Genomic DNA, 18,821 nt, shown 5'->3' with positions numbered 1-18,821 from the left:
GTATGCTGCTGAATGACACTCGGAGCAAGACACGCAACCCACGCACACCACTACCTCGACACGCGCGCACACTTCCTTGGCTGCAGACGTCCCACGGCAGAACGAGAACAATGCATCCGGAGGGGCTCTTTCCTGCTCTGGAGAGGAGAATGATCGTGTGTTTAATCATAGTGTTTGCGGATGTGTGTGTGCGGAGAGACCATTTCACCACAATTAGGGATTGGGAGGGCGGAGGGGTGGCATAGTCGTCCTACACGCGCTTCACAACAAGAAGCGCCTGTGCTTGATTCCTGACCCGCTGCGTCTCTGATGACCGAGCGATTCGTCGGTTTGTTTTGTTAAAGCCTTTTGAGGAAAAGAGACGGAAGAACGAGGCATGCGGTGACCAGCTGAGCTGCACGAATCAGCCATTGCAGCTCCCACTGGGCCCTGCTGTTGCGTCCCCTTTACATATTTTACACGAGCGCGAAATGAGGCAGCAATGTTCAAATCACGCAATGTGTTTTAGTTTACCAGACTGTTTTGGCTAACGAGCTGAGAATTCAAGAGGCCAGAATAGTCTTCATTTTGCAAGCACGACCCGGGGCATTAGTTTGCCAGTAGGGGGCGCTGATTGCGAGTAATTTTGTGAATGTTGGAAAATGTGGACTGTGTATCTGCAAGCACACGATATCCTACTCTGGCAAATGATGCCAGGGGATGTTTAATCCGCATTGTGAACCACGTAGCAGTATTATTCTTCTTACTACATCCGCAGCATTAATGGGGGAACCTCTGCCAAGAGCGGCGAACGAGCTACTGCTGTTCCTTGTCACCGCCGTATGGTAAACAGTAGTGTTGTGGTTTTACTCGCATTCCTTCCTATGATATTCACGACTTTACCACCATAACTATTCACTTTTCCCTGGTGTTGAATTTATGCGTGTGTGTGTGTGTGTGTTTTCTCCCTCTCGCGTGTGAGTGGGTTGTCATTGGCTGGAGGGTGTATCCATGATATCATTTTACAGGTTGACAGGCGCGTAATAGGTTAGGCACGGTGTGTGTGTGTGTATGTGCGGCGCGCGTGTGTACGTGCACCCATGGACAGATCCTGAAGGCGCACGCGCTCACATGTAGAGGCGAGTCACACGTGGGAGCAGCTTACGCCACGTGGTGACAGCTTGTGCGTCACGCTCCACGCACTCCATCCCGTGAGTGTAAATAGAGCAAGCGCACCCGTGTCACCGCCCTCCCCGTTTAATCCATTGATACGACACTCATTCACGTATGTATCTATCATTCCACAATTCATTCACAGCCATCAGTTAAAGCAGACGAGAACCTACGAACTCCGCTGAGACCAAATCACCCTGCATGTGACCTAAATTGTCCTGTCAGATCCCAGAAGCAAAACGTTTGGAGCCTGGTGAGTAATGTACTCAGATGGAACTATCAGGGAGGTGGCCAGGAGATGGTAGTGCGGAAACAATATTCTTGAATCTATCAGCAACCGGCACACAACGTCCAGTATACCCCTCACTACGGCTGTGGCTACCATTCACGTGTTTTTTTTCTCTCCAGTCTACCAGCGATCGGAATATTTTCAGCGAGAAATTAAGCCCCGCATATGAGTAAAACAAAAGCGATGTACAATAAGTTGCCCAGAAGATGGAATTACGGGCAGTGGGTTCATGGGCCAATTTGTGAGCGCCTTTGAGTGTTATCCTCTTCCAGGCGAGGGTTCATCTCTGGGTATCGCTGAGTTGTCACACATGTCGGGATACATTCCTTACAACGTTGTTGACCAGCCATCCCAGTGCAGCGAGCACGATCCTGGAGACTCGTGGAGGCATTCCTTGGATACATAACAACGTAGCTGATACTGGTACAGTATACGTTTATAGTATACAGATGGAGTATCATCGCGGGATGTCACTGTGTAAGTCTGGCCCGAGAGGGTCACGGCGTGCGGTGTAGCGACACCGCGGACACCACGTGGTGTGGGTGCAGTGCCGGCCCTAGAGGGGCCCGGTGAGCGCTGAGTGACAGCGCTGGATGGCACCACGCTTGGCGTGCAGTGCCAGCCCCTACAGGACAGGGTGAGGGAGCGCCGGCCGTAGGAACGGGGTTACTAAAGGCCATGGCACTCTGGTTGACCCGGGAGGACACGTGACCGGTTAAGTCTACAAAGGGGCCCCAAGTAGGGGCTAGGGGTGGTCACGTGGTCGGGGTCGAGATCTTTCTCGAGGATTCTAGAAGGTGGGCGTGGCCAAGAGCTAAGCCGGCCACGCCGCAGAGAATATGAGCCGGGTCCCCCAGAGGGACCGGCGCTGTTGTTCATCCTGAAAAAAACCTTCGTCTACGTTCTATGTTCTACCCAGTCTCCAACACGTGGACCTGGACCCGAGCTAGGGTCCCGGTCCATAGTAGCAGTTACGGTGTAATTAGTGCAGTTAGCCTGGTGGTCACCACCCAGTTAACTACACCAGTTACGTTGTAATGAGTGCAGTTCGCCTGGTGGTCACCACCATAGGTTGTTATTCTGTTAAGGGGCAGCTACCCCGTGTGTTGGTGTTAAATAAATGTGTTGCCTTCAAGAGTACGTCTGCGACTCGGTTGAACTCACTACACATATACTGTCTTGACGAATCCACGGTCACGGATTTGACACGGGCGATGCGAGCTTGACAGCGAAGTGAGATTGAGCGTGCCACCCCACACTGACCGTGAAAGAACATCCAGCCAACTATTAGCAAAGCCAAACCGGGAAGATTTCATGCGAAATGTTGTGATTGTCAGGTGTGCGTGCGTCTCGTGCCTGTGATTTCGTTACCGTAGAAATGATCCCCAACAGCAAACAATGCATCAATCAAGAACGCCGTGAACTTACTTCGCTTATGATGATGGCAGTGATCCCCACCCCACCTCGCCCGGGGGAGGGGGGGGGGTGCCTGCGCTGGTTTGTCGCTCGTGCCATTCGAATGACCTCAGCACGGGGACAAGTGCTGCCGTGCCGCGCCCTGCGGCGCTAGTTGCCGCCACCCGGCAACTTCGCGGCCCTCGCCTCCACGTGGGAACCGGCGACCAACGACGATGCACGCGTCGCGGACGGGATCCCACCCTTCCGCTCGTGCGCGCGATGTGCGACCCGCTTGGGAGCTGAGTGCCAACGTCGAGGGCCCCTGCCGCTAGCACGCGAGAGGTATTCGGGAGGGAGCGGGGAGTTCGTGGTTGTTTTGCCGTTCCAGTTGAAGGGGGCACAGACCGAAACGTCGTTCGACTGCACGGTCCACGGTTTGGGTTTTGCACGGCCACAATTTGCACCGCCGCTGCTGCTCGTGTCTTTAATTGTACAACCCACGAAGGAGACGTTCGTCTCGGCCTGTTGGTGTTACAACCAGCGTCTTCGAATGAGGGTTACACCGGCGGTGTCTTCGATGAATGTCAAATCCACTTGGTTGCGATGTTTGGATCTTGAATGAGGAGGTGTTAAATTCGGGACGTCCGCGTTCGTTCCACTCTATTCGCCAGCGTTCTTTCAGATCCGTTAGTAACGTGATGACTGCACTCTGCGTCTCGTATGTAAACATTGTTTATACGTACACACACACATATATATACCTATAAAGGCCATTGACTGTGTATAGGCTGGTCCAGATGTCTTGTGCCCCCCACAATACATCTGGACTGCCCTGCACACGCTCACGGGAACGTGGACTCCCAATTGCGTGCGTGATGTATGCTGCTATTACAGTGCGTGAGTGCAGAGGCTGGGCAGGCATGACGTCACGTGTCATTTGGCCGGGGGAACACGGCCCGGACCCTGAGTGTCCACTGTGCACCCCCCACGAACCCCCCCACTACCCCCCCCCCCCGCACAGCCCGGACCCTGGGTGCCCACTGTGCACCCCCCACTACCCCCCCCCACAGCCCGGACCCTGGGTGCCCACTGTGCACCCCCCACTACCCCCCCCCACAGCCCGGACCCTGGGTGCCCACTCTGCACCCCCCACGACCCACCCCCAACGCCGCTCCGTGGATGAATGAATGAATCTCAAAGCCACGTGAACCCGAAGCTCTGCACAGTGATGATGTTCGTGTGCGTATCTTTTCTAATAGTGCGTGTCATTGTCTTTTGTAATGCTTGGGGGTTGCTCGCTAACAGCACTTTCCCCCACAGTCTGTTAAGGCTATACAGAGGACCTTTGTCTCTGTTTGTAATATTTGCGGGGAGCGGTCAGCGCGCTGCGCTACGAACTCGGCAACCCGAGCTCGAGTCCTGCTCACGGCCAACACCACGGTGACGATTATCCCAGCCGGTCCTGGGCCTCTCCTAGGTCAACTCAGCCTCAAATGAGTGCACGGTGTGGTGTGTAAACGTCAATACTGGGAAGACAAGGCGGCCGGGCGTCGTGGCCTCTACCCCCACACCGCCGTGTGCTTTGTCGGCCTTCAGAGGTGCTCCTTGACAGTGCCCACAAGCCCGTTAAATGCCTTTGTCTTTCTTAGGGCGTATTTTTGTCTGATCTTACACAAATTAAACAATTAAATATTGCACATCTGTATAACTGTATCACCGAGTTTCAATTTACTTTATATACACATGTGTGGTGTCAAACGATTTACCCCTGTATCTGTTTTATATAAGAAAAAACGGTATATAGTAATAAATACATTATTAGTAAGAGGTCGACGGGGTTTCGCCTGCTGACTATCTTATCGTCGGATCCCACGTGAGACAAAGCCTCTTGGATGGTGACTTTGTAAGAGTTTCAGCACGAGACTTCGAGCAGTGGAGAGGTTCATCCTGAACCTGCCCTGTGAGTGAAAATGTTGGTGTCCAGATGTTATTGCAGTCACAAACGTCTCGTTTTATTTTAGTGCCACGTGTCCGTTCTACAAACATTGTGAAACACAACGAGAAATTACATCGCTCCGTCACGAGAATGTGTAAGACATTCGCGTAAGACATTTCTGTAACAACCGATTTGTACCCGAGGGTACTGAATGTACAAAACACGAGTTTATGCATTTTCCAAAACACAATTATTGTATCGCATGCGTTTGGCTCGTCCTGTCTCTAACCCTAATGGTTGCAATAATTTGTTAAAATTAACAGCGAGACTCGACGGGGCTTTTATTTCTCCGCACAGTCCAGACGAGGCATGAGTCACACGGAGAGCGGCGGCGCAGTGCGCAGTCATCGAGTCGTCTTGTCTGGAGTCTAAATGACATCACACGGAACGCCCTTTTAGTCGCTTATCAGCAGCACGAGCTCTGATAAAAGCTTGCACTATCTGGACAAAATATGATATCAGCAGAAGTGACACTGTGGCCAGAGCGATGGGTTCACAATTAGAAGGGTTTGCCAATTGAGTTGACTCAAAGCCCATCATCCTTATGGGGTCGATAAAGTAATTACTACTTTGTTGGTGGTTGTCCTTATGGGAGACACTGGCGCCATGGGAATGTAGAATATCCACCACTGGCTCAGTGATGGCAATTGGATGCAATGGCTGAGATTTGTCAAGCCTCTTTGGATAAAATTAAATGTCAATGCGCTCTCATACACAGTGAACTAACTTACCTTCGACAGAACTCGATAGAAACATGTTAAGAGTCTGGCCAATCTGCAAGGTATTGTTTGAGGACGTGGATTTACCACTGTAGTTATTCTGACCTAAGTGCGTTGATGAAAGCCCAGTCTGAAACGTCACCTACTTAAGGTCTTTTTTTATTGACGAATATTTTCGTGTTTTTGTCTTTTGTGGTCATGCACCCACTGTCAACGCAGTGCCACCAAATACTGCAATCTATGAACACCGGGTGAGTGAGTGAGTGGCCGTTGAAACCATCCCCATTATTGCAATTCACCTCGCCGAGTTGAGATTGCAAACGCGCAGTGCACTGCAAATCATGTAAATGCTTGCGTTGGCACGAATATCTCTGTTCTGTGCCTCACCCTTAGACATTTAACCCCATAATGTGATGTTTACTGCCTTCCACCAGTACACGTTGTCTTCTTTTACAAGATTAACCCCAAAGCAAATACTGTATAGCCATTGTAATGTGCACGGTACTGTGCCGGTAAATAAGTGTTTACTCAGTCTGTGTGTGTGTTTTGGAGTGTAATTGTGGGGAGCCAACACCAGTGACGATTATCTGAAACGGTCCTGGGCCTCCCCTAGGTGGACTCAGCCCCAACAGTCTGTTAATGCTATACGGAGGGTCTTGTATTGTAATTGTTAGATTTGGAATGTCGCTTAACGGAAACACGATGAATCTTGACTTAAAGCTTTCGTGACCGTCGACGTGACTTTACCGAAAGACCCAAAGAATATGAAACACGATGGTGGCACGTTATTTATATGAGTTATTATTGGTGGCGAGGTGGTCTCACTGGTGAATGGTGAATCGAAACACCGGCACATGCTGCACACATTCAGGGAGGCGAGGGAAGGGGGCCGCAATTGCCAATCATCATGAGATTCACAGTCACCATCATCCAATCACCACCATCATCCCAGTTACCCTCATCAACATTTAGAGACGGCGTCTCCGCCTAAATCGTTCTCAACTGCATCATTCATCATCATAAATTGGCACGTCTATCATCATGAAGCACATTAACCGCACCTGTGTCCCGGTACGACACGCTAACGATACTATTGCCATTTAAAAAGTAACGTAATTTCACGTTTAATACGGCGCAGCCGGATGATCGTGCGTAGACAATAGCGAGAGCCGAGTACAAGGCGGTGCGCATTGCTGAGTGCGCGGACGCAAGCCGACCGAGTGAGTGGTGGGGAGCGAGCGACGCAGAGACACCAATAATAATTCTTCTTCTGTGTTTAATGTTAATTCAGTGGGGTTCTCTCAGGCCCGCCCACTCGCGTGCAGCATAAATTGTGGCGTGTCCTGCAACTGCTGGCATAGCCTCATGACAAGCAGCAGCAGCAGCCAAGAGCGAGGGCTCACACCTTCACAGACACACAATCTTCGGTCACCAATCCTTCCTTCATCCGCCACCGCATTATCTTCCTTCCGTCGACTAAATATCCATTCCCTCGTTTTTCCGCTCTCTCTCTCTTCACCGCTACTGGCTGGAAGGGAAGTTGCGTTTGAGTTTGTGGGGGAGGCTTGTTTCAGCTCTCTCTCTCTGTGCGTTCCTTGGGCTCTCTCTTCTGTTATAATTTTTTTTAAAGCTCGGCACACGGACCGGGGAGGGGTGGAGGGAGACGGACGGCTAAGAGCCCCACCACCACCGCCACCACTCCGACACGCCAAGTTCCAACTCGCGGAGTAGCCGTCTGGCTCTGGCCACTTTTTAACTTCACATCGTCACCATCCTCGTCTGTAGCGCCGGGTGATGCAACAGCGTACAAGGTCTGTATCGGGGTTCGTGCGCTTGTTTAGGGCGTTGGCGTTTAAAGAGCGTGCGAGTGTGTGAGTGTGTGTGTCGTGTGTGTGTCGTGTGTCGCGTGTGAGTGTCGCGAGCAGTGACGCAGTGGTAGGCGCACTTTGCCATGCAACTTTTGCCACCCGAGTTCCAGTCCCGGCCTCTGCTCCGTCGCAGCGGTTGCCGCGTTTAGAACTTTGACTGGGAGACCGCTAGGTTGACTCGGCAGTTAAAACGAGAGTTGCCCGCCCACCGGTGCGGTGTGTGACATAATCAGGCGCCGGGGATACGAAGGCGGTCGGGGCGGGGTGCTTCTCTCCGCCACTGGCCTCTGTCGTGCGCGCTGTCCGCCTTAAGAGATGCTCTTGAGCACTTGGCCGCACGGTCCGCGTGACGCTACACGGGGGATCTTTGTCTTTGCATGCGTGCTCCTACTGTATTGCACAAACACGTGTGCGCAGTGCGGAGAGGCTTTGCAGATGCAGCCGTGCGGCTCGAGCGGGGGGCGTTGCGCTTGGGTCCCTGCGACCCGAGTTGGATTCCTGGCGGGGGGATGCGCGCACGATGCAGTCTGCGGTGGAAAGTGGGAGCCGAAAGCGGTCTGTGCCGCGTCTAGGTCGTCTTGGGCTAAAAACCAAAAAGCGATGCAGTGGCTACAGTTCTTGATGCCGGCTGCGTGTTACTCGGCGGATTGAGTGCTGCTGCTGCTGGTTGTGGTTGTGTGGCCACCGCCTCTGCTCCAGACTCGTTCGTGGGTGCGCGCAACGGCGGTCGCTCCGATGGTGGTGGGGTCCACCAGGCCAGCGAAGGGGGCGATGCGCTGTGTGCCCAATGCAGGACGAGCATGGTCGTGGCGCATGCACGGAGTGGTTTTTATTTCCTCCTAAAACCTTGCCCGGGTCGCTGTTAGCCTCGGCGTGTGACCTGGCAGTCACGTCCATAGAGAGATACTGGATGCGCTGTGACCGGGAACGCATCTGAACGGTCACAGACCCGGCCTAAATTAATCTGTGCATGTTCTACACAAAGGTGATCGGTGGGTTCCATGTGCCACTGGTTCCCCAGTAGTCTAAATTAATATGTGCATGTTCTACACAAAGGTGATCGGTGGGTTCCATGTGCCACTGGTTCCCCAGTAGTCTAAATTAATTGTCGCGAGTCTTGTTCACCGATTTTCCTTGTCATTACATACTCGGAAACGGAACGTGTTCCTAATGTTGGTGTCTGCCAGGCTGTTATAAATGCACGTGTCTTCGTGTAACATGCAGTGCGGTGGGTGCCAGTGTTGTGCACAGGCAAGTTGGTGTCGTGTGGGTGCGCGACGGCGCCTCCAACATCTCCAGTAGACCCACGTCGGACCCATTCACTTATTCAATATCCCCGCTTGCTCGACTCGTGGCGTGGGTGCTAGTTGTATACATCGCTGTGGTGAATGTGGTGACGGCTTTTACAAGTGCATTGCAGTCCGCCCAATGAATGCGCACATTATTCAAATTCCAGAGCGAGCTGCGTGTCCATTGCAGAGGGTCGCGTGTAACTTTGGGTTTGAGTATACAGTGTTGCGTTGCATATCTTGACACTGTACACCACGTGGCATGTCATGAACGTGCAGTGGTCGCCGTGTGCCACTGCCCAATGCTGCATCACCCGCTAAGCGCGAGTTGTTGATCCCCTTATTGTAGCCTGCCGCGTGCCACCCTTTTGCTTGACATGACCATTGCTGTCCCTATACAGCAGTGGTTGTGCCCCACATTCAGGCGCCCTGGGATAAAAATTCCTCCAGCCCATATGATTACCAAGACCACCACCCTCCTTACCCTCGCACCCACTGTCCTTGGCGTATGGGTTCTTTAGCCGTAGGGAGATTCGAGGCGGCGTTCCTCCTTCACGGCAACCTCGACGGTGTTTCGGGTGCCACCACCACCACCACCTGGGACGTGAGTGCTACGTTGCTGTGGTGGGCCCCCAGGTTGTGGAGGTCGGTCTCGTGTATGCTTAACTTCGTTCGCACCGTACCTAGCCAACCGTGATAATCGGAGGTGTGGGGGAAGGACAACAAGCTCTTGGACAAATGTTATTCTTAGTTTGCTTATGAATGTATCTTAAGTGTCCCCAGTTCGTTTTGTTCCTCCGTTGGCTCGTCCTGCCACCTGCTTATTGTTAATGTCTCCTTTGTCGTTCATGACATTTTGCCAGTGAAAGGCCCCTTGAGTGAAAGTCGTCATTGGTCCTCTACACGCAACTTGGGGATTGCTGTGTGGCCTTGCATAAGCTAATTCTAACGACGTCTGAAAATTGTGCAACTCGTCGGACAGAAAGTGCGTGCAGGCTGCAAGCAATGCTACCGATACGACGCTCACAAGGTGCTTTCTAGACCCCAAATTGTGCGATAGTGATTCCTAATGTTGGCTCACGACTACCAACCCTGCCTTGCATGTCACGGTGTTGCCGTATTGCTTGCACGACTCGGCACAGCCCTTATCTTTTGGACTAACATCTCAACAGAGTCAAACATTGTGGCCACCTTTTGACACCGCTGTAAGCATGAGGGTGGCGAGAGAGCTGTATATACCGGTGTCACCCTTGGTTGGAATTATTGGTGCAGAAGTCTATCCATTGGCTACGGCTGCTACTGCTGCCTTGTGCCTCGGCAGTGTTATGTTGACGAGCCCTCCCTGGTCACTGGGGACATGCTGTTCGGCACCGCTAATGGTTTGTACGTGCACGCCACACAGCGCAATGCTTTCTGGATCGTGTGCCACTGAGAGGTCGTGCCGGTCACTTCTCTCCCCACTGGCCTGCGTTTTGGTGGAGGGAGTCGTCGGCGCTCTGAGAAAGTGACCCGTCAGGTTACTCGTTTAAAAAAAAAGACGTCACGTCTCTGCGGAGCTCCCCACTTGGTTATAAATGAAGGTCATGAATCAATGAAGGATGCCTTGGGGGGCGGGGGGGGATCTATGAGCTAATCTTGGGCGCTCGGGGAGACGGCATGTTTTGTTGCTGACAAAACTATGTTTGGGTTTTTTGTATAGTACTGAAGTGTCCTTTAAACCGCACTTTCATTGGACAAGTATGCAAACTTTCACTTCGGTGCAATAATGCACCATTTAAACGTGGTTTATATTCCAGTCTCAAAAGGCATTTAAACCAGGTGGGTGTTCCTAGTGACATAGATCTTTCAAGGGAAGCCTGGACTGAAGCAATCCCCCAGGTATGCCATATTTCTGGCTTAAAGCGCGCTTTTAACTCGTTGAAGCTGCGTCTCATCTGATCGCAGTGCAGTGACCGCTCACATGTTTGGAGTGAGTGGGTTCCGGAGCGCCGTGTAAGCCGGAGAATGCGGTCGGTGCTGTGATCTTGAGATGAGGCCCTTATCTGAAATTATTTTAATGTGATCCTGAATTTGCTTGCAAGATTGCATTTCAATGCTTCCTTACCAGGTAAAGAGAAATAATTGGGTCCTAAACATTGGGGATACATTTATCTCTCGTTTTTTCTATGGCCGGTAGAGTCCTGTGTACTAGGTTGAGTGACTTTTATAACTGGGTGAGGGACTCGGTCTGGGGGGGTATGCTTGCAAATTAAAAAATTGGGTACAACAAAACAAGTAATATTAAAATCTTGAAACCCAAAAGATAACACATTGGTACTAAATGAGATACGTAGTGGAAAATGTTAAGGAGTAATACTGAATGTGAGAGCTGAGGTGTGAAGTTGGACCACAATTCGATGATCAAAAGCATTTGGTTGTCAAAGGAAATATGGCTGCAAACAACCGCACCATTTACTTTATCCATTCAGTGCGATAAATGATCCGCAGCCAGGCAATGAGAGGCAATGTCTCTTCCCAATTGGGATCATGAAGTGGGGAATTTAGCCAGGAACTAAACATCGGTCTGACCGATTGTCGAGGCTTGTGGCATTCCGGAGAAATGTGAGACGTGGATAAGCGTGCACGCAGATGTCCCTCGTCCAGGTCTGTGAGTGAGGGGGGAGGGTGCAGACACCTCCCGATGTGACTACATTTTCAGCGTTTATTTGTTTAACGCTCCCTCCCCTCCCCTCCGCCGTTTTGGCCGCTAATCGGCGTTTGGATCTCAGTCTTGCACTGCCGTGACCTCGCGTGCGGCGGCTGCGCCGAAACTCGCCCCGACTCTGGCGGCTCGCCGGGCTCTGGTTGTGACTTGCTGCTGTTGCAGGTGAACGAGCGTTGGTGGTCGACGCAGGGCGACTTTAATGACCTGAAACGCGCAAGTGTGGGCGGTCTGGTCGTGCGCTTTTTTGGGGGATTGGTCATAATGGTGCCCCATTAACCAAAAAACGTGGTGTTTTTTTTCAAAACCTGGATGGAGTTCATCGAGGCAACACTACAAATGTTTCGAGTTCAACATACGACTGCACAAAATAAAATGATCCCAGGATAAAATAAAAATGCGTTTTTGCAACCAGATGATGAAATGTGTAAACAAAACTAATACGATTTTACGAGTTTACCCAGGAGCAGCGTTTCCTGTACGTCATTTCTCATCACCCGCCTGTCGGTGCAGCTGTCTGTTTACCAATCGAACTCCAAATACAAATTTAGTAATTATTGGAGCTCCGTGCACGATGGCTGCAACTTCCCGTGTGACCGAGAGAGCGCTGATATTAAAAAATAGATCTTAAGCGAGTCGCACAAGTAACTTGCAGACCATTCGCTAAACCTTGCCATTTTAATGAGCGTTCTCTATCGTGCGTGTCGAAATCGGGCGCGTGCAGTATGTAACTACTATTTGAATATGGAGAAATTGGGTGGGTGTTTTGTGGCGCTTGTAAGCTCTGTGCGTGTGGGGGGGGGGGGGGGGAATTCCCTGTTCTTGCGCTGCCCAGAAATCTTCTCTCCAAGCTGGGGATGGTGGGTTTTGTCCTTCGTGTCTGCCTGCAGAAGTTGTGTGGACGATACTAATACAACCTGCATCGAAACACGGGGGGGGGGGGGGGCAAGAATGCACACGGACACTCGGAGTGGCACTGCCGGGGCAGAGGAGCACACGGATTGGAGCGCGTTACGCGGGCTGGAGGCGCCGTATTGGCACCGACGAGAGGCGAACTTGTCGGGCTTGGGCAGGCCACGCGGCGTCATTCGGAGGCTCTCGCCTTGGTGGCCTTGGTGGCGCGCCGGGTTTGATTGACGGCAAAACAGATTACATTAATATACAGTGCACGTGACGCGAGTGCTGCAGCGCTGCTGTTTAGCTTCGTGGTAATAGAATAATAAAACGGGAATAAAACACGCGCTCCATTAAAGTGGCGTTAATAATTAAAAGGTAAAGGTGCAGTCCCTGCAATTGCTTGCTGCGCCACTAACAGAAGGGGCCCTCGCATTTCTAGAGGGGAGGTTGAGCAAGAGATCCCTTCGGGGTGTTTGGCCTACTCTGTCACGCTGGCCGGGTATCTTGGAGGCGGTGGGAGAACCACTTCTTTCCAAGCTGCTCGTTGTCCTCATTTCTACTGCTGGGGTGGGAGTGGGCACGACCTGTTCAAGACGCGTGCCCCTTGCTACGCCGAGGATCCGATCGAACCGGCGTCCGTTGGCTTGCGAGTCCGGCTTGCCGACCGCTGGCGCCACGGCGTCAAATATTGAAAGCGGATTTTAAGATTCTGTGCGAGGTTTTACTTTAAAAGCAAAAAACTGGCATTGAACCCACAAGTGTTGGCTGCACAAGTGTCAACTTGTGTGCGCAGTGGCACATGGGTCTGTTTCCGGGAGCAGCGTCAAGTGCTTGGGTTAATAAGAAGGGGGATTAAGATTTCGGCTTATCAGCCTCCTGATCCTTTACATAGTGTGTGTGTTTTGCGCATTGCACCATTACTGCTGTGCGTGCACCATAATATTCTTTAAAATAGATTAGTTTACAAAAACATAGCAATAGTAACACCCGAGAAACACGTGTTTTTGTCAGATGTCCTTTGCGTCATTGGCAGGCTTTTACGATGAATAGAGCACTAAAAATGGGAAAATAGCTGTCAACTTTTTTACCGTCTCCCCTCCCCACCCTTCCCTTCAAAAGTCAAAACGCCGTCTGATGGGTCGGTGTGACCCAGATGTAAAAACGGGACAGCTGTTGTGCTTTTCAATCTCATGCCAAGCAGAACGCGGATTAACTGTGGCGCGCAAAGGACCATGGGGCTTTTACCGTCCAATTCCAAAAATGTGCCGTTGCTCCAAGTCCCAACGGTTAAGATAAAAATGGGTGCCTATACATTCGGGTACTCGTTTTGGAAGCCAAAGCTTTTCGTTTCGGGTTGCACGATTCCCTAATTGAATTCGTGCAATCCTGACGCCCAGAAGCCCCGTGGTTTAAACAGTCCTCCTCTGGGTTGGGGGCGGGGGAGTAACAATGTTGTGGAGCTTGGGTGGGGGGGGGGGCACTGCTGGGAGTCGCTGGGGTCACCCTTGAGGCTTTGGGCCCTCCGGCACCCTGACCTGGCACCAAGGCCACTGCTTGTGCCCCGTGGTTGCTTGTCCACCACCAACCAGGCTGCCGTCTGCCTTGTTGAAGGCATTTTCTTTAAAACCATCACAAGGATTCATCCTTGTTTTAAACCCCCCTCCAATGCAAGCCGTCCCTGCTATCATTGTGTTATGGCACGTGACTATATGCTACGTTTTGGAAATACATTTTCGTGAGTGAAGTTTCTTGTACGTGGAACATAATTATATCGCTCATTTAAGCCTATTCCCTTCCCAGTCTGGATGTAAAGTTAGGCTCCCTGCTTGGACGATATGAATTAAAGTGCTTTTGACCTATACCTACTTTATTTTATATTTGTGTTTTATATTATAGTAAAAAAGTGTATCCTTAACGGACTAATGTGTTAGGTATTCTGTGTTGCTTGGTATTCGGACCAAATGTGGTGGTTGAATCATATTCCCAAGTAAACGGCAACTTTATTCGCGTGAAGGCTACTTGTCTCGGCGGATGCCAATCTGTTATTCAGCAAAGCTGTGGTCATGGTGTCTCAATTCCCCCATGTCCTTAAGATGCTCGAGTGTCCCGCATTCTCCTGGCTTTGATTTTTAGCAGGTGACTTTGGCAGAGTGTTTTAAACTGCTTTTGAAAAAAGTCTACACCTGAGCTCTTGGCACCCCAGCCACTCCCTCGGTGCACAAGTGTCCATCTGTGTGGTCCGGTTAAACCTGCCTCCCATGGCTGCCTGCTAGTGCTGCCCATCAGCGACATAGTTTTATAATATATATCCCATTTGGCCTACACTGGCAGGGCAAAGAGGTTGGTGTAATAGTTGTTTGGGTTACGGTAAATTTGGAAGATCTTGGTTTGTGTTTTTTCTGGGTGGAGGGGGGGGGCAGTGCTGGAAAGTTAGGGACGTGGTATAAATTGTAAATAAATCACGAAATTTTATAGGCAATATCCATCACCGGTGTTCCTGGAGCCACTTTCGCGTTCTTAAGCCAATTGATCCCGTAGTGCTGCGCAAAAATGGACGCGGAATGCGGTTCGTCTGATTTGCAACTTGAGAGGAGGAGATGGTATTACAAATTGGCAATTTTAATTTGTTTTAACGTTTATTAGTAAATGTCACGCGATTTGTGGTGCTGTCAGTCACCGTTTGGTTTTTAAGGCACTCTATTGAATAACCTTCTCGGGGTTTATTTTTCTACACTGCTTAATTTGCCTTTGGCCGGGGTGTCGCAGCAGCGGTGGAGAGCTGCCCGCAATTGCGCGATGGCGAGTTGACCTCGTGCGTGGTGCTGGTGGTGCTGGTGGTGCTGGTGGTGCTGGTGGTGCTGGTGGTGGTGGTGGTGGTGGTGGTGGTGCTGGTGGGGGTGGCCCAGCGATGGTGCCCCCCCCCCAGCCCTTCCCACCCTGAGGTTGATCAAATGAGCAACCACCGTTGTGGGGAAACGTAAACCGGTCATGGTGGGTACTTGCCACTGCCATAGAAATGTGTCTATACACCATCCCGCTTGGTGGTAAAGATGAGCACCCATTCTAAGTGCAGGAAACTGCTGACTTTTTGTGCCGCTAGTTTGGTCCTCAAGTTAAGTTTCAGAACAAAATGTGTTATTAGCTTTCCTCCCAAATTTAAATCGTCGTTGGGCATCTCCAGAGAAATAATTTTCATCCTCGGTTCTTGCAACTAACATTGCATTCCCTTGGGTTGGGGAACTGTCCTGGAAGGCATCACAGAAACTGCTCCGACATCATCAATGCGCGTGTCTTGGTCGTACCGGGAACACTCGCAACCCGTCGGCCTTGAGGGGCGCTGGAGCGTTCGTTTGGCACGTGCTTCAGTGCGAGATTCCCGGTAAACACGAGTCGTCGGCTCGAGAGAGAGGAGGGGGGGGGGGGAAAGAGGTCTGCGTTGTGCCACCAATAAATCCTGGTTTAGCCCGCGCGGATTGGCGCGTTGCCCAATTTTATTTGAGAGCGCCGTTGCTCCGCTCGTTGCAGGGGTCGCCGTGACCGCGCGTGCGCGGCGCGCCGTGCCCTCGTTCTCGCGGTCACTGCGGTGGCCCGAGGCGCTCTTGCGGAGGGCGCCGAAGGTGCGTGCCTCCGCTTGTCAAGTTGACGCGTTGCACACTTCTCCTTAAAGGACGCGCTGTTGTGTAGAGGGGCATGCTGGGCGTTGCGGTGTGCGCGTGTGAAATGTTATTGAGCAAAACCTTGTGGGTGTTGTCGCAATCTGTGCGCCACTTTTTGAGCGTGTGCAGAGATGGTCATCTTGGATGGTGTGCGGTTTTTATGTCATTTGGGTATTCGGAGCTTGATTTTTTTCAATGTTTTGAAACGCTGCGAGGCTGGCTTGGAGCCTTGCTGGAAGGAACTACTGCTGTATGTGTGCCTAACCATAATAATTGTATGGCGTACCCTATATTCCTACTCGTTCATAAAGCCTGTCTGCACCAGGTAAACGTTTTGAATAAATATAATTCACCTAATAAGATTTATTTTTCTACGATCAGACTCTAACAACTAGGTTTATTTCTGCAGAAGATCATTGTCGACTTGATTAAATTTCGCATTTAAACACGTACCCATAGGAAACCGTTATTTAAAGATTCCATCTTTATTACACTAAAATGAATGAACTTAATACGGAGGGTGAAGCTCCATTTACTGCTTTCAGATTATTATGATTTGAACGAAATGTGTTTTGTTCAAAACTACTTGAATCCGAAACATCTCGAACGATAGTTCTCAAAATATTTTGCTGTTTAATGCTCTATCAAATGGGGAAAACTGCAATCTTGTGTTTTGAACAGTTTCTGAATGACACAGCATTTTAATGGGGCACTTAAAATCGATTTTGGGGCTGAAAATGAAAAATCTCTGATTTTTCAGATTTTTTTTCCTCTTTTTCCTAAAAGCTACCGATGTACCGAATTTCAGCTTCCTACCTTGTTGGGAAGTTCCCTAGAGGTTTTTGAGACTCGTGTGTGTGTGTGTGTATATATATATATATATACAGATGAAGGTATTTATATAGAGGATGCCAGGAACCGGTTTTAGAACCACATTTGTTCTTCAAAATTAATATCCTGTACTATTTTGTGTAACTTTAGCAAGACTGCAGAAACCAGTGCTAATTTGCCGTTTTGGTAGGTGTTGATGGTCACTTCCCCCATGGACTGTCAAGTTAATATTCCTTTTCAACGTTGCTTGAATCGTAGCACCTTCCTAGTAACTTGCAGGGGGTCCCCTCCACCCATGATCTTGTCTCCGAGTTAAACAGAATCCCTTTCCCTTCTCAATTGGACGAATGTAGCTTAGGAATCTATACAAATGCTTCTATAATTGTCCCTTATCCATCAAAGGGCAAAAACTTATATCATGGTAATCCATTTGTAGTTATTAACTTGGTAAACTCAAAGCCATAGTGTGGTGTTACACCTCGTCAACATCCGACGCCAACTCGAGCTCTCGGTGGCTTTAAAACGATCGCTCGTGCAGCTGTCCAAGAGTAGTAAGGGGGCTGCGTTTAGTCAACTTGCACAACAAGCAGCACCATGCTAAACAGGAAGAAGGGCCCAGCCTTCGGAAAAGTCACTTGGTCGGTCTTTGCTCTCTGGCTGTAAAAAAGAATAGCTTAAGTTTTTTTTTGCTGGACCCGTCACAAATTCTCTATTGCCGTGAGGGGGATGGAGGGGGGAGGGCCTGGAATGGGGTACATAGGGGCAAAGGGGTTGCTGGATGAGGGAGAACTGAGAAACTAACATCTCCTGGTCCCATTCCAGTCGCGCGTGATTAACGACAGAAAAAATAAGCAACGGCGCCAAAGACCGCGGTTTCCTTTGCTCTGGGCGTCCTCACTCTTGAGTACAAACTGTGCGACGTGCGGGGGGAGAAAAAATATTTCTCCATCCAGAAGAGACGGTGGCCCAGTGAGATTGCACGAGTTGGTTTGGCTGGGGGAGTGGTTGGGAACCTCCAAACGAAGTTGATGGTCCTCCTCCATCTGGCCGAGTTGGCAATGTCAGAGTTGACTTGGTGTTAAGTGTGAAACCATACACACATCTACAGATATAAATTACTGTGGTTTAAACAAAAAATAAACTCCAACCAACCATGTTTATTTAACCAGGAAGGTCTTGGTTGACTTTTTTGACCTGTGTGGTTTCCAGAGTTGTTATGCAATATAGCTATAAAAAATCAAACGAAGAGATTGTCCACATTGGTATTTGTCAATCGGTCCTACGGGACTTGACCAAAATGCGTTTTGCAAGTGGTGCATTGTCCAAGACTCACGTGGGTGGAAACGGAGAAACCCCCACCAGGTGCCCGAGGTGAAAAACACTCTGGCCCACACCTCGGCTTGCTGTGCTCTCATCCTTCTGGCTACTTGGTGATCCACCAACTATGCTTCAAAGTGCTTATTTAAGCTTGGGCCACTGGCAGCTTGAGCTCTAATCCTGTGACCCAAGTTTTTCAAAAATTAACTTGACGGTTTTGGGATCTTTCACGTGGGCCCCCTGTGTACTGGGGGTTTTAGTTGTACCACCGTGCGTTTTGTTTGGCCACGAGATTGTCCAGTTTGTCCCACGTGCTGTGAGCTCAAGGAACAAATTTAATTGGTCTGACCGTGCCACGTGTTTTAAAAAATGAGCCGAAATTCTTAACTTATTTTTTTGTTTGTTATTGAACCCAAACTGCATTCACATCACAAGGCAACGTGCAGTGCACACCAGTGCCAGCGTTTCCCGGTCATCGTCTCTCCTGGGCAGGCTTTCCTCCCTCGGCACGGGGGCCTGCTAGAGGTACAGCAGGTTCATTTTCTAAGTTGAGAGATGTTGACCTGGGGAGGTGAGGGGGAGGGGGTGGAATTTTGGTTCTTGAAGAAACTCCTAGAACATTGTAGCAACGCCTTTGGGATGTGGCCAGGAACATGCGGTGCAACCCCAAAAACACGCGGGAGTGAACTGCCCCCCCCCCCCGTCTCC

General features: G+C 50.4%; 1 protein-coding gene across 1 annotated transcript in view; it reads left to right on the top strand.

The window, feature by feature from the left end:
* The first annotated feature begins 6,952 nt into the window (after positions 1-6,952).
* LOC133349638 (growth factor receptor-bound protein 14-like) overlaps positions 6,953-18,821 on the top strand; it is an 86,463-nt gene continuing 74,594 nt past the window's right edge. Inside the window, exon 1 of the mRNA XM_061563236.1 lies at positions 6,953-7,365. The gene's annotated coding sequence lies outside the window, so the exon portion shown is untranslated. The remainder of the gene's footprint in view (positions 7,366-18,821) is intronic.

The sequence above is a fragment of the Lethenteron reissneri genome, chromosome 31 (genome assembly GCF_015708825.2).
Source record: "Lethenteron reissneri isolate LAM-NWPU_2019-01 chromosome 31, ASM1570882v1, whole genome shotgun sequence".
Taxonomy (NCBI): domain Eukaryota; kingdom Metazoa; phylum Chordata; class Hyperoartia; order Petromyzontiformes; family Petromyzontidae; genus Lethenteron; species Lethenteron reissneri.
The sequence above is the reverse complement of the archived record's forward strand: the minus strand, read 5'-3'. Positions and strand labels throughout refer to the sequence as shown.